This window comes from Hylobates moloch, unplaced genomic scaffold, assembly GCF_009828535.3.
Source record: "Hylobates moloch isolate HMO894 unplaced genomic scaffold, HMol_V3 SCAFFOLD_14, whole genome shotgun sequence".
Taxonomy (NCBI): Eukaryota; Metazoa; Chordata; class Mammalia; order Primates; family Hylobatidae; genus Hylobates; species Hylobates moloch.
In genome coordinates, this window is record NW_026652289.1 from 95,295,525 (window position 1) to 95,312,112 (window position 16,588).

Here is a 16,588-nt window from a genome sequence, read left to right on the forward strand (position 1 = left end):
AGAGCACCTGAGTGGGAGCCTGCTTGGTGGGGCTGAGGAACAGCAGAAGGCCCGGGTGGTTGAGTGGAGGCATGGAAAGGGTGGTAGTGAGGAAGTCAGAGAGGTGGGGTGACAGGAGCAGTTACTCCTGATTTCCCAGTTTGAGTGCCTAGAAGGCGTGGAGTAAGCCCTGGTAGGGCACTCACCCAGGAGCTCCATCCCGAGCCCTGGTGACCTGGATGAGGCCGTGGAAACTGCCTGTCGACTCTCTTGGGGCTATAACCCCATCCTTCTCTTCTGTATCAGCAAATATCATCCTGTCTACAGGGTGCTTTCCAGGCCCTCCCTGGGATGACCTCTATAGCCTTTGACTGGCCACTTCCCACCTCCCCTGCACAAGCAGTGGGGGCAGGCATCTCACAGGTGGCTCCCCTTCGCCCCAGCCCTATTCTGTCCCAGCTTCTGTGCTAACCCCTAACCGTCCCCCACAACCATCCTCTCATCCCTTTACTGAGCTTGGACCTGTTTGCGTGAAATTATCAAGAGCTGTGGGAGCAGTTGTGGGCAAATACCTTCCACCTAGCAAGTGTGGCCAGGGCCCGCCCTGGGTAAGCCTCTCCCACCCTGGGGAAATGTACTGAGTGCTTGCTATGTGCCAGGAACTGTGCCTTTCATATGTCAAGATTTCATTTAATCTACCCCACTTCTCAATGAGGTAATACTACTAAGTTTTAGCCCAATTTTACAGATGAGGAAATGGCTAAGTAATTTGGCCAAGGTCACACAGCTGGTAAGTGGTGAAGTTTTGGTTGAAACCTAAACCTGTCTTCCCCAGAGTCCTTCTTATTGAATGTGTGCAGGAAGAGGTTCTGAATGGAGAATGATAACAGGGACAGTTCTATTTCTCTAGGCATCAAGGAGCTGATCTATGCATCCTGCTCACATTGCTCGCCCACCAGGAATGAAGATCCTGGAAACTCTCCCGTCATCCTCCACCAGTGACAGCTCTACTATTCCAGCAACAAAAACGGCTCTGCTTATCTGGCCTGGAGTTCCCTGACTCCAAAAAGAAAAAATCCTGCATTTGTAGTATTTCCCCTGATGTATAAATATTCTTTTTCCCGGCCCTAATGCCTAGCCTCTTACATCCAACTTTCATTGAATGCCTGGTGGGTAGCAAGGGCTGGGAACACAAAGCTAGTTACAGCCTGGCCCCCGCCATCATGGGGTACCCAGAACAGAGGACCAGGTGACCTCTCGAGGCAGCTGCTCCATGACCCTGTTTTCCTGATGGAAAAACCACACTACTGTCTTCCCCCACAATTCTCTTCAGATCTGCAGGTTCTCAATGAGCAACTATTACCTGTCAGGTATGGTCTTGGGCCTGCTGAGGACACAGTGAAAAATGAGACGCTTCCAGTCTTAAGGAGTTAATAGCTGGATTTTGGGGGACAGGAGGCAATGCAGAGCAGGTGAAAGACAAGTACCCCAAACCCTCTGCTGGCAGGCAGAATATAAGGCCTCTTGTTGCTGAGCTATGTGTTTAAAAACAAAACAAAAAGTAAATAAAGACAATGCCATTTCAACAAGATGAACCTGAAATGAAAATGGAAAAATACTTTAAAATTTTCATGACATTCAAACTGAAAATTATTTTGAATTAAACTGGTGTTTTGAAAAAGTTCCACATTTATCTCACGTGGCTTTTTGAGAGCTTTCTAGTAGATTAGGAAGCTCCTGTGCAACTGGTTAGTTCAGTTTTCACTCAGCCTCCAGGTGTAGAATTCATAGGGAAAATCAACCCTGTTTCCAGGAGGAATTACAAAAACACAGATTTGAAGGCAACTTTCTTTGGCTCAGAAAGTATCATTTGTTTTCTGTTGCGGTTTCATTTGGGTCTCCTCCTTCCTCAGGGAGAGCCAGGAGAAGGCCCAATGTCCCCAGAGCTGTGAGTTACTGGGCACTGTTGGGAGATCATTTGGCACTTCAGAGTGCCAAATGTTCTCTCTGCCACCAGGCGTGTTCCTCATAATCTGCTACAGTGCCTAAAATTCTACCATGAGAGGTTTGTTGATTTATTTGACAATGTTTTCATTACACTACCTCTGGAGGCATCATCTCCCAGCAGCAAAACTTTTTTTGCGGGGGGATGATGGTAATGCAATGGAGCTCTTTCTGCAAATGAACTCTTGTACCAAAGGCCCTGTCATACGTAACTCAGATGCGAATTAGGGATCTCCTTCTCCTTGCATTCTAGGTGAGATTCTCTAGACATCTCTCTCTCCCCAACTCTACCTACTTCCACAGGCTGATGAAGCCCTGGGGTGTGACAATCTTGTGGTCCCCTCAGCTTCTGGCTCCTGCATCCTATTTTCTTTCTTTCTTTTTCTTTCTTTCTTTTCTTTCTTTCTTTCTTTCTTTCTTTCTTTCTTTCTTTCTTTCTTTCTTTCTTTCTTTTCTTTCTTTCTTCTTTCTTTCTTTCTTTCTTTTCTTTCTTTCTTCTTTCTTTCTTTCTTTCTTTCTTTCTTTCTTTCTTTCTTTCTTTCTTTCTTTCTTTCTTTCCTTTTCTTTCTTTCTGATGGAGACTCACCCTGTCACCCTGGCTGGAGTGCAATGGCGTGATCTCAGCTCACTGCAAACTTCGCCTCCTGGGTTCAAGAGATTCTTCCATGTTCAAGAGATTCTCCCACCGCAGTCTCCTGGGATTACAGGCATGCACCACCACACCTGGCTAATTTTTTGTATCTTTAGTAGAGATGGGATTTCACCATGTTGGCCGGGCTGGTCTCGAAATCCTGACCTCGGCCTCCCAAAGTGCTGGGATTACAGGCATGAGCCGCCGCGCCCGGCCCCCATTTTCTTATACATCTCCCCGATGCAGAGCTCAGGCATGCTACAGTTTCCATGGGCACACATTGTGGTGAGTGTTTTGTGAGTTTTGTGGAGATCCCTGAAGATTTCAGTGATATCTCAGGGGAGTTCAGTCTGTTGCCAGGCTCGTCCTTTTGTCCTTTGACGTCTCACACCCAGATTCTCTTGGGGCTCCAAATTTCTCTCTCTGCACTTGGACTACCTAACTCCATCTGGCCCCAGTGAATCCCTCTTCCCCCCAAGAAACACACTCCCTCTCCAACATCCACTCATTGCTCAAGCCTGGGACCGGTCATCCTTCCTTCCTTCCCTCTCTGTCTCCGTGTCTCACGTCCAAATACCAAGTCATATCTACCCTAAATAGCTCTATTTCTTCAAGCTGGGTACCGAATTTCAGCATGGGAGTGCTCAAAGAATATCTGCTGCTGGGAGGGGTACAGGGCTGGGGGCTCATTTCCTAGCTGTAAGAGCATAGGTAAACACTGCTTTGATTTTAACTTTCTGTTTATTGAGGTGACTTTCGGAGGTGCTTTGATCAAGATTATGGGAAGTGGTTAAAGACCCCTAACCTCTCTGCCAGCACTGTTCCTTCTCTCAGTCCCTGCCACCACCGTACCCCCTGAGGGAGGCAGGGCAACTGCACAGCCTCCCACCCAGAGTCCCTGCCTTCCTGCTCCTTCTGACCCATCCTCCACACAGCCCCCAGGACTGGCTTTCTGCAAGTTGAATCCAATCCTGCTGTTTCTCAGCTTCAGTGGTCCTTGTGGCCCTTCAGCTAAAAACCCAAATCCACTACACGACCTGCGGGGTCCACCAGTCTGGGCCCACCTCTCCAGCATCAGTCCAGCCTCCCTCAGATCAGCCACGCCAACCTGTTTTCAGTGCCATGGGTGCTCCTGTGGTGTTTGCACAAACTGTTACCTCTGCCTGTAACACTCTACACGCCCCATTACCTGGTGAAATCCTTTGGATCTCTGCTTACCCGCCCTGCTAGACATCGTTCCCTCTGGGATATGTTCCTGATGCCCTAGGCTACCCCATAGGGTGCTGGCGTGGAAAATTTTTGCTGAAGATAATAATAATAATAATAATAATAGTCCCTAAGTTGAGGGTTTCCCTTGCTGACTGTATTGCTAGCCCTGCTTTCCAGACAAGCCATTTTGCCCAAAGTTCTATCCCAAGTCTCTGACACAAGCCTGGCAGATCATAGGTGCCCAGTAACTATGTGCTGAATAAATGAGTGAATGAATGAATGAACAGGGTGCCAAAGGGATGTTTCCATGTGAAAACAGATCTCACGATGTTTCGTCTGGAAAAGAGACAACACGCAGGGGCAGGGAGGCTGTGCATGATCATTACCTGAGGTTGCTATGAGAGATGCTGGAGAATTAGAAATGAGGTGCACAAAGCCTGGGACCCAGTAAGCTTTCATGGAAGAACACTTCCCCACCCCTGTACCCATCTCCTCATTCCTTCTCCCACTACCCTCCCTGAGTGCATTGAATGAGGGGCAGGAAACACAGAGGTCAGAGAAGCAGGTTTCTGGCCCTGAAAGAAGTTTCGAACAGACCGTTCTGGAAACGAAACAGGATCCTTGTGATGGTGACATCCCTGCCCTGCATCATATGATGTTGAAACAGGGGTGCCACATGCCAGAAGAGGTGGGCATGGGAAAAGACCAGATGGCCCTTAGGTTTCCTTCTCTCTCCAAGAAGATGATTCAATTATGTCATCTTTTCATAAAAATCTTCTTTTGTTGCCTTGATTTAAAATAGGTGTAGGGATGCTGTAAATTTAAATATGAGAGAAATCTCAGGAAAATTACGTTACTAGGAAACCAAAAACGTTTGGCATTCTTTCAAGAGGAATTTCTATTCTGTCACCATATATTGTTCCTGAGGTCCTGCCAAACCGAATTCTTTATATGCGGCAAAGTCTTCTTTGGGCTGGATTCCCTCCAAAAATGGCCAAGGCTCACATCTCTGAGCCCCAAAAGCTACTTGTTGGTTATGCCCTTTCTTGCCGTTTTAGGAATTAAAGCCTAAAGCAGGGTTTTAAGCTTCTTATTCCAAGCAAGAGTGTGGATTTATTCTGGACATTTGGACTCTGTCAATAAAACATATAAAATTTCTCCACCTTGGCACTATGGCATTTTGGGGCAGGTGGTTCTTTGTTGTTGGGAGCTGCCCTTTGCATTGTATGATGCTGTGGCAGCATGTTTGGCCTCTATCAACTAGATACCAGGAGTACCTCCCCACTTGTGACAACCCAAAATGTCTCCATGTATTGCCAAATGTCTCCTGGGGAAGCAAAATCAACCCTGATTGGGAGCCACTGGTCTGAATAAAAAGAATGTAAGTAAGTCGTGTAGATGTTCAGTTAGTCTAGGTAACTAACCAAATCACACCTGGAACCCAGCTTTTCTGACCTCATAACTTGGGCCTAGGAGGTAGGACCTTGATGTGATTAAGATCAAGGACCCAAAGTCAAATGACCAGCATACATATCCTGGGCTTACTATCTCAAATTCTCAATCTTTGTGAACTTTAGCTTTTTCATCTGTGGGATGGGCTGATAATTGTACTTATCCTACTGGGTGGTCAAGAGAATTAAATGATACTGTTTGCAAAGACTTATCACACCACCTTAGTAAGGCTACAAGTCTTGTGACCTATTATTGTTTGTGACAAAAATTCTGTAGGCCAAAAAAGATAATCTATTCTTTGACAAATAACTTAAATACCTGCATGCATTCCATATTGGACAGCATAGGCTAACTGCTATAACAAACAACCCTGATGTTTAAGCGGCTGAACACAATAAAAGTTTATTTTTCACACACCCACTAGTCCATCACAGGTGTTTCTCATAGGGCTGCTCTCTGGGAGGCTCAGTCCCAAAAAGTGAGTCAGGAGCCCAGGCTCCTTCCATCTTGTGGCCCTGTCTCCTTTAGGATCTTTCCTAAAGCATGAATGTTCTGTGCAAATTGAAAGAATTCTGAAGTCAAATAAATTTGAGAAATAATACACTAATGAACTCTTTCTTGGAAATTCAAAGTGCCATTAGCATATGAAGGACTCTGATAAGTTCTGCAGTAAAGAAACCTGTTAGGCTTTGTTTAACCCAGTGTTTATTAAAAAGTTAAACTTCTGGGCCGGATGCAGTGGCTCACGCCTGTAATCTCAGCACTTTGGGAGGTCGAGGGGGGGTGGATCATTTGAGGTCAGGAGTTCAAGACTAACTTACCCAACATGGTGAGAACCTGTCTCTACTAAAAATACAAAAATTAGCTGGGCGTGGTGGCATGCACCTGTAATCCCAGCTACTTGGGAGGTTGAGATAGGACAATCACTTGAACCTGGGAGGTGGAGGTTGCGGTGAACTGAGATCGTACCACCGCTCCCTCCAGCCTGGGCAACAGAGTGAGACTCCATCTCAAAAAGAAAAAAAAAGTTAAACTTCTGTGGGTATTGACTTCCCCTGCTATTTAAAAATGCTGTCCTATTGGCTATTAACATCTCCATGGGACAAGCACCCTGTGGGAAATCTGCATGTTGGTTTTGAGCAGAGGAATGACATGGTCAGACCTGCGTTTCAGGAAGGGAATTTCAGAGACAACTTTAAAGTAGCTTGTAAAGACAAGTAATTTGACCCAGAAGGTGGCTTCTGTCACAATCTAAGCAAGTGATGGCCTGAACCAGGGTACTGGCAGTGGGCTGGGGGAAGAGGGACTAGGCTGTGAATACATAAAATTTTTATTTATCAATTATACCTTAATAAAGTTGGAGAAAGAAGAGTCATTTCAGTGGTAGAATCACTGGGACTTAGCAGTTCAGTGGCTGAAGAAATGGAAATGCCAGTGTTGTCTATCCTGTATGACAGAAAAGGCTGGATGATAAAAGCTGAAAACAGAACCTTGGAGGCTTGCAGGGAAGTCTCTGACATAGGGGACATCATCCAGGGAGAGGGTGTAGAAGAGGAGAGCAGAAGGCCCAGGGTGGAGTCCGGAAGAACAACCCATTAGGGGGCTTGGAGATAAGCAGTCAGAGAGGAGAAAGAGGCTGAGGCTGCAACCTGTCCCAGAGACCAGGACAGGAGGTGTGTCAAGAAGGCTGTTGAAGACAGCAGACACTGCAAAGGAGTCTTCTAGAAAATGAAAGGATTTGACCTGGATTTAAGAGCACATTGGATTTAAGAGCTTAGTCTTCTGGGATGGGGAGTAGAAGCCAACCTCAAGGCTTAGTGAGGCGATGGAGGCAACAAGGGTAGACACCTCTCCGAGAAGTTTGGCTGTATGGGAGGGAATAAGGAGGGATTCTTGATCCTCCCTGCAGGGGAAAACATCAGGGGTAAGAGAGAGATAGAGACACCTCAACAGAGGGGCCTGGGAAAGGGGAAGGAAGCCCCCTCCTTTGAAAGGAAGGCAGCAGGCAATGTTGAGAGTAGTGCAGAGAAATTGTGAGGTGCAAGGCAGGAAAATGGAGGGAGTTCCCATTCTTTTCAAGATGTAGACAGTGAGGGCATCTGGTAGGAGAGAGAAGAAGGGGTGTGTGAGAAGGGGTGCCTCTGAGGAGATGCTGCTCAGCTGCCAAGACTAATTTTACAAGCAGATTTCTTTTTTCAAAATGGAAGCTTTTTGATTGCTTAAGTTGATCATGGGCAATCATACTTACCAAAATTCTAATTATTCAGAAATACAGACAAATGATAGTGAAATTTGCCCATAAACTCACATCCCAGAAATAACCACTGTTAGGTATGTATATTTCCAGATCTTTCTCTCTCTCAATCTACCTCTACCTCCTTAGCTCTATTTCTATTTCTCTCTATTGTGGATTTTTTACAAAAATGGGATTATGCTTATTCCTTTGCACTCTGCTTTTTAAATCTTATTCTGTGCACTTTTTCATGTCTATTCATATGATTAGACATCATCATTTTAATGGCTTCATGGCATTCCATTTTATGGGTATATTATAAAGAGACTAATACAGAGTTATGTTCCTTACAATACATAATTTTTAAAGTTTTAAAAGCTAACTGGGGTTACATGCCCTCAGGATAAGACACATAAACACATTTTGTAGACAGAAAAAAAAAAAAGAAAAGAAAGCAGCTCCATGTTCTGGTGTCATCTTGGAAAATAACTCCTTTGTTCAGTTGTTTCTACTATGGTTCCTTTAGGAGCTGTTTGTTCTCCTTTTTATATCTAAACATAATTTCTGCAGAATCATTCTCCGTAAAAACACCCTGTATACTTTATTTTCAAATAAAAATACGCTTCCTCCTGATATAAGACATTGAGAAGAACCCAATGGCATCACTATGTGATGCTAAAAGGGCATAATCGGAATCTAATGATGATGAAACATCAGAGAAAGCCAAATCTGGGATATTCTACAAAATAACTAGTTATTCTTGCAACTTTTCTATAAGTCTGAAATTATGCCTAAGATAAAATAAATTTTAATGAGAATACAAACATAAACTCATTTTTATTCCTCTCAGAAGGCCTAGACATGCAGCTTGAAGTGTTTCGATATGGTTGACTGGTGACTCATTAACCTTGAGAAAAATCACAGAAATTTAGCTTTCCTTGTCAGTATTGCCAATAATTCACCATCTTTGGTGTCAGCCCTGATGACACACAATCTTTCAGCTCACCATTCTCTCATGCTTGCCCTCCTCTCACTGAACCTGTCCATCCAGCCATTGGCTCCCAGTCATAAAAACACTGCGTCATGCCCATATCTACCTGACTATGGTTTTGCATGTACCTGTCTAGGATTCTGTCTGTGTTGATCATAACAGTCAGGATTTTGGAGAATACTCAACATCTCTGGGTCCGATCAATAATTGTAGACATTTTCTTAAGACCCCATTTTTTCCTCATACCCCATCTTACAGTGATGGGATAAAATATATTTAGACTTGAATATTCCCTTCTCTCCTTTTGATAAGGAGAATGTTGTCTTTATACCTCAACTCTTTCTCCCTATATCCCATCCCTTGCCCGACTCCCCAACCCGTTACGAGTGCTTTCATTTGTCCGAAGGGTTCCAGGACTTTTGCGACACAGAACGGCTGGAACAGAGAGGTTAGAGTGGAAGGGGAACAGCTTAGCCCAAAAATTGAAGTTGACTTTTATAATAAAGTGCAGGAAGAGAGGAGAAAAAGAAAAAAGTGAAGGAGGCAATTAGGCATATAGCAAATAAAAGATTATGGAGTAGTGTGTTTGGAGGAGGGGGGGAAAACAGGGATTGAAGAAGAATTGCTGGGAGCTATGCATTGGAGAGATGGAAGTAAAAGACTGGAATTTTTCTTCTTTTTGGTTAATTTTCACTGTTTGGATTGTGCTTTTTTTTATTGTAACTCCATATAAAGCCTGGACACATGGATCTGGGATTTATAATGGTTATGTTATTCCCAATCTTTCAGTAGCTTCCTATTGCCTATAAAATAACTTGCAAGCTCTTTAATTTTGTCATTCAAGCCCGGTACTCCATGTCCAATCTGGCTCTTCGCAACCCTACATTCCTTGTAGGAACTCTTTCCTCCAATGAAACTGGCTGACTTCCCATGCTCCCACTATGCCACGTGGTGTGCTCACTCTGTCCCTCTGCTCACCTTCCCCCCATTTGAAGTCTGGCTTAGAAGTCTTTCTTCTCCTTAAAAACTCCCTTCCCTGGAAGCCTAGGCCTTTCTGGTGTCTCATTCCTTTGTACTTCTTCTTTTTTTTTTTTGAGACGGAGTCTCACTGTTGCCCAGGCTGGAGTGCAGTGGCGCGATCTCAGCTCACTGCAAGTTCCGCTTCCTGGGTTCACGCCATTCTCCTGCCTCAGCCTCCTGAGTAGCTGGGACTACAGGCGCCCGCCACCGCACCTGGCTAATGTTTTGTATTTTTAGTAGAGACAGGGTTTCACCGTGGTCTCGATCTCCTGGCCTCGCGATCCGCCCGCCTCGGCCTCCCAAAGTGCTGGGATTACAGACGTGAGCCACCGCGCCCGGCTATTCCTTTGTACTTCTATAGCACTTCTTGTACATCTTGCTCTGTAGTTCTCATTCCACCATCTCTTCTCATTAGTCACCTTTTCTTTGTGTGTGACTGGCCTCCCACTGGCTTGATAAGCTCCCTGAGGGCAGAAATGCCTCCCCTGTAGTGTCTAGCTCAGTGACTGTGGCTCGTAGGCTGCAAACACTTCTGTGATCTTAGTGGCTATGCTGTCTGACTAAACCACTTCCCATACCCTGACTTTGGCAGCCAGAGGCTTTCTTAGCTCTATTCTCTCTGTTGAGTGAGCCAAGCACTACTACACGGCAGCCCCTTCCAGTCTTTGACTTAGTTTAGAAAATTCTAGCAGATATTTGTAAGCAAATCCTGCTCCTCTCCTGCATAGTTGTGCCATTGGCCGAGAATTTCACTCATTTTATTTGCAGATTCCACCTTTAAGGTTAACATCGTCTCTTCCCATGTATTACATATGCTGGACCCAGACCACAGGGCTTCAAACACATGATCTGTACTCTAAGGCATTGTGTGCTTGAAATATGCTTCTAGTCATGACATCTTCAGTCCTTATTTATAAATATTCTTCTTTATTAAGGCATTTGAGGTCTATTAAGTACTCCCTATAGTTAAAGATAATATTTTATAGCAACTTTTAAAAAAATCAATGTGTCAATATGTTGCTGTGTTATAAATTCCTCCTTCACCTCCTGGAGTCACAGCTATTCCTCAATGTCTTATTCTCCATCTTTGGGCTACTTAGCTTTAAGATTTTTCTGGACTACTTATTTCCCTGCACCAGAAGCTTCAAGTGGTTTCCAAGTCAACAAAGGAAAGGTCTTAACTTTGCTTATCTCTCTCCATATCATCCCTCCCTGTTACTCCTGCCTGCCCTTCTCTTTATAATAGGAAAGAAGACAAAGGAGGTTTTTTTTTTTTTTTTTTTTTTTTCAGAATATATCTGTGCTGAGAGCAGAACAGACTCATCCAACTAGGATCTTTCCAATCCTGGGATATTTTCTCACTGAATTTATTTCCCTCCCTCTCTTTCTAACTTTTCGAGAAGCAGCCCTTCAGTTAACATGGATCCATCACCTCTATCTGCTTTGTGACAAAAACTCTCTGAGCTGTCCTCTCCTCATTGGTAAGACAGGGACACCACCTTCTTCCCTAGGTAGCTCTAAAGATTAAATGGGATATAATATAATCTAATAATGTAAACTATATAATCACATGCCTAGTATGGTGCTTGACATAAAGGAAGAGTTGAAGAGATGTGAGGTCTTTTCTCTGTAGGGAAGAAGAAATTTCTTTCCTCATCCATCAATAGGTTCATGGCTGACACCTTTATAACAAAAGGCAGATTAACAAACGAAAAGCATACACATTTATTTGAATTTCATGTGACACTGGAGCCTTCAGAAATAAAGACTCAAAGAAACAGAGGAAACTATATTTTTATGGACAGTCACACAGAAGTATGATTGGAGGACAGAAGGGTGTGATTTACTGGTAATAAACTGGGGGGAACTTACCACAGCCTGTTTGTTCAGATGCTTCTCTGTGTCTCTGTGTGACATTTCTTTCCTCCGAGTCTAAGGAGGATGTCTCTGGAATGAGGCTTTTATGACCTACTTTTAGAAGATTACAGAATTCTTTCATGGCCTGCATCAGGAGAGGAGGGTGGGAGAAGGCCAGGGAGACCTTCCTGCCGCTGCTGTTTTCTCAGATGCCAAGGTGCCATATCTTGGGGTAGTATGTGCTGAACCCCATCATCCCCCTCCTTCTACCTAAACAATACCTTAGAACAGTGGCCCTTAAACTAGGGTTACAAGAAACAAATGGGGTCCTTGAACAAAATCAGATTCCAGGGTCCCATACCTAGAGAGTCTGACTTAGTGGATCTGAATGAGGCCAAGGAATCTGGCTTGTTCGTCAGGCCATGATTCTAACACAGGCGGTTAGTAGATCACACTGTGAGAGACCCTGCTTTAGAATCATAAAAGTACACAAAGACAGAGCTGGAAGACACTCTAGAGTATTTCATCCTACACCTACTCCCCATTCTGCTGAAGACAGACTGAGGTTAGGTGACTCACGCAAGGTCATAGAGGGAGGCAGTGCAGGGCTGAAACAGGAACTCAGGTTCCGTGACTCACAGGGTGACTTGGACTACACCAGGCGATCACCTCCTCTTTATCACGAAACAACGCCTCTCCTGGCTCAAGCTGAGGTTGCCCTGAGCCACTCCTTGGCAGTGGCTTAAGCTCTCAGCCTTCTTAGTCAAAAGTCCTTCTAGAAACTGTTTTCTGTAAGGATTACTCTTGTATAGCAGCCTACACATCCTTTCCATAGCCTTGTTGAATGTGTCTTCAGATTAGGAAAAAATTTCTTCAATTATTTCTTTGATTATAGTGGACACTTTTCTGCTCTTTAATATTTTCTTCCAGCATCCTTATTAATTGAAGATTGAAATAATTTTTAATGGCAAAACATTTCTTTGTTCAATTTCAATTGTTTTATTATAAAACACAAATATAGAAAATGTAACACAAAAGAAATGATAGCTTAGAGGATTGTTATAAGGCAAACATCATTCTAACCTCCACCCGAGTGAAAAAACAGAATTCTGCCAGCTACCCTAGAAGCCCTTTCATGGGCCCTGTTCCAATGATGACCTCCTCCATCCCTCCAAAAGTAACCACGATCTTGACTTTTATGGTAACCACTTCCTTGCATATCTTTACAGTTTTATCACTCCAATTGTGCATCCCTAGACATTCAAGTTTAATTTTGCTCCTTAAAGAAATCTGATATGTCTTTTAAATCTCTTTTAAACTGCAGATTCCCCTCCATCTCTTTCTTCTTCTGACAGTTTATCTTTTGAAAAACCTGTTCCATTTGACATATGGAGATTTTCATGGTTTTGCAGATTGCATTCTTGTGGTGAAATTCAATGTTTCTCCATACTGTACATTTCCTAAAAATTGGCAGCTGTATCCAGAGGTTTGATCAAACCTATATTTGATCCCTTTAACTGGATTGTTAGTGGTGTGTGTTTTTTCATTAGGAGGCTCATAATATCTGTTTTTCACTTTTTTCTCTTATATTAGCAGCCATTGGTGTTCAATGTCTAGATCCAGTAATTCACTGGAGGGTTGTAAGATGGTGATGTACTTTTATGTCATTTTCACTTATTTACTGGAATAATTTTATACAAAAAGACCCTCTCCTCCATCTACTATTAAGATACCTAGCAGTATAGTTTATATAAGAAAGGCAAGACAAATTCTTTAGTCTTTTATGTACCCAGTTTTCAAAATAACCAGTAGGCTGTCTGTCATCCTCTGAAGATGAGTATTATTTTTTCTTAATATAATTAATTATGAATCATATTTGATTGGTTTCAGTCCATTGTAATGTTTATCCTTATTGAAACTCAAAATGCCCATATTTGGCCAAAGATGTTTCCTCAGTCCTTTGACATGAACCTCATAGACTTTGATAGCTTCCTTGCTGTCTGGCATGACAAGGTGTCTGGCATGACAAAGCCTTGTAAGGCTTATTGTGTATATTTTCTGCCCCAGAACAAAAACAGACCATTTCTCCAAGAAGTCCTCATTTTTTAAAATTGGAGGTGATACTTCAAGCCCACAATTTTGGGGGCTAGATTGGCCATTGGGTCATTATTTATGTCTTTACAGTAGGCAGAGGTAGAAAAACGCGCACACACACGCACACACACACACACACTTATTTAAAGAGAAAACAGCTTGTGATTTCATTTGATGTTCCAAATTGAAAACAAATTAAAGAAAAATTTAAACACATTTTTATTTTAGGATAATTTTAGATTTATAAAAAAGTTGCAAATGTACTCTGTATGCTTATGGAATAAAATGTTGAAATGTTTGATAATAATCGGGTTTTCTTTTCCTTATAAGTCATTTGCTCTTTTGCCTAGATGCCAAAACATTGTTTTCCTTTTATAAAAATTAGAGTCCAGTCATTTTACTATGGTATCCTGTTCCTTTGCTTTAGTTTTTATCTTTAGGCACTTCTATTATCAATTTGTTGGATCTTCTTTGATATCTTCAATATTTGTTTTTTTCCTGTCAAATTCTTTTTGTCTGTTTTATTAAATTTAATAATTATTTTTTTCTTTTCTCCATCTATTTTTCTTGAGGAATTATTTATTGTGTCTGTTTGCTTTGGTGGTACTTGAATATATAAAAATATATTTATATAGATATGAAGTCTTTTACTTTTATTTATTTATTTTAAATTTTATTTCATTTTAAGTTCTGGGATACGTGTGCAGGACATGCAGGTTGTTAAATAGGTAAATGTGTGCCATGATGGTTTGCTGCACTTATCAACCTGTCACCTAGGTCTTAAGCCTAGCATTCATTAGCTATTTATCCTGATGTTCTTCCTCCTCCTGCCCCACTGACAGGCCCCAGTGTGTGTTGTTCCCCTCCCTGTGCCCATGTGTTCTCATTGTTCAGCTTCCACCTATAAGTGAGAACATGTAGTACTTGATTTTCTGTTCCTGTGTTAGTTTGCTGAAGATAATGGCTTCCAGGCCCATCCATGTCCCTCCGAAGCACATGAACTCATTTCTTTTTATGACTGCATAGTATTCCCTGGTGCATATGTACCACATTTTCTTTATCCAGGCTATCATTGATGGGCATTTCACATATAAAGTATATTTTATGTTACATATCTTATGTAATATAAATATATAATCTTATAAATAAATACAATTACATATTTTACATATAACATATATTTTATGTATACAAATATTTATCTATAAATATATACTATATAAATATGAAATCTTTCCTTATTTTAAAAATTCTTTTACATCTGTCACTTCTTTCTTTTTATAGAGCTAGGGTCTCACTCTCTCCCCAAGCTGGAGTTCAGTGGCATAATCATAGCTCACTACAGCTCAAACTCCCAGGCTCAAGCGATCATCCTGCCTTGGCCTCCTAAAGTGCTGGGATTGCAGGTGTGAGCCTGCACTTTGCCTTAAAATTCTAATTCATGTTATTCTTTTATATCTTGTATCATTTTCTTAATGTTCCTAGTCTTGTTTTGAAATTGTATATAACAGCTCAGATATTTAAAGTACATTTTTCTGGTATGTTTTTATTTTCTAGAAAGAAGTCATTTTGCTGATCTTTTTAATATAGTAACCGTGGATGGGATTTGACATTGATACTTATCTTTTGCCCATTTTTATGTGAATTTAGTTTGTCTGAACTTTGAGAAGCAGACTTGGTTCAGGTAGCTTGCCTAATTCACTTTTCTAACTTCTTTGTTTTCAGGTGGTTTTAAAATATATGGTAGCCTGCTTTCCGAGATTTACTAGCTATGTTCCCTTCCTTGCATCTATCTGAGCTGCTCTTCAACTCTTTTGACCCTGTCCTGCTTTATTTTTACTCTACTACAAGTAGTTTATTTTCAGTGTGGAACTGAGTTATTTTGTCCTGGAAGGGAACCCTGGCTGTCAGTTTCGAGCACTCCCAGGGCCTCTGGCTGCTCCAGCCTCTTTAGTCCTTACCCCAGTCTATGATTGAGCACAGCTTCTCCCAGTTTTTGCTCAGTTGACCCACCAGACTTCCTAGTGAATATCTGTTGGCTCTCTGGGGATTCTCTCAAGTCCATCAGAAGCCCTGATGCTGCCCTCTGCTTCCTCTCTGCACATATCCATAACTCACAGATCTGTGGTTGTTGGTGGCTTGGTTCATCTGCTTGTGTTTTGGGTTTCCTGGGGACCCCTTGCCACTTAGTTTTGTTGGAAATGTTGTTTATGGGTTTCAATTTTGTTATCTATTTGCTCTATTTTTATGCAAGGGTTCAGGAAGATCCCCAGCCTGCCAGCCTGCCACTGCTGTTGCCAACTTTCCAGAATCTGTTCACTGGTTTTGAAGTTTGTTTTCTTGGTTCTGAAATTTCTCATATTTAAATATGTGGTGGAACCAGAATTAGCACTAATATCACTTATTAATAGACTTAGTTTCAGTTTTCTCACTTGTAAAATATATGTGATTATAATCCTTCCCAATTTACTTCATCCATTAATTCACTTGTTCATTCAGTGACCTTTAGTGAGCATCTAGATGCCAGTGAATCAGATAGAATGTGCCTCAAAGGAGTTCACTCAGTGGGATTAATAATAATATTTAATATTTATAGAGTGTTTGCCAGATTCTGGGTTTTATGTGAAGCATCTTGCATATATTATTTATTTATTTATTTTGGAAACAGGGTCTTACTCTGTTGCCCAGGCTGGAGTGCAGTGGCATGGTCTCGGCTCACTGCAAACTCCGCCTCCTGGGTTCAAGCAATTCTGCCTCAGCCTCCTGAGTAGCTGGGATTACAGGTGTGCACCACCATGCCTGGTTAACTTTCGTATTTTTTGGTAGAGACGAGGTTTCACTGTGTTGGCCAGGCTGGTCTTGAACTCCTGGCCTCAAGTGATCCTCCTGCCTCAGCCTCCCAAAGTGCTGGGATTACAGGCATGAGCCATTTCACCTGGTCTGCATATATTATTTAATTTAATTCTCACAACAACTCTTAAGATAGGTACTATTATTATGTCCATTTATCAGATGGGGAAACAGAGGAGTAATTTGACTGCTCTGTCAAATATACTCAACACATGTTCATTAAGGCATATGCATATAGTTCTGAGCAAAAATATACAAAGGTTTTGCC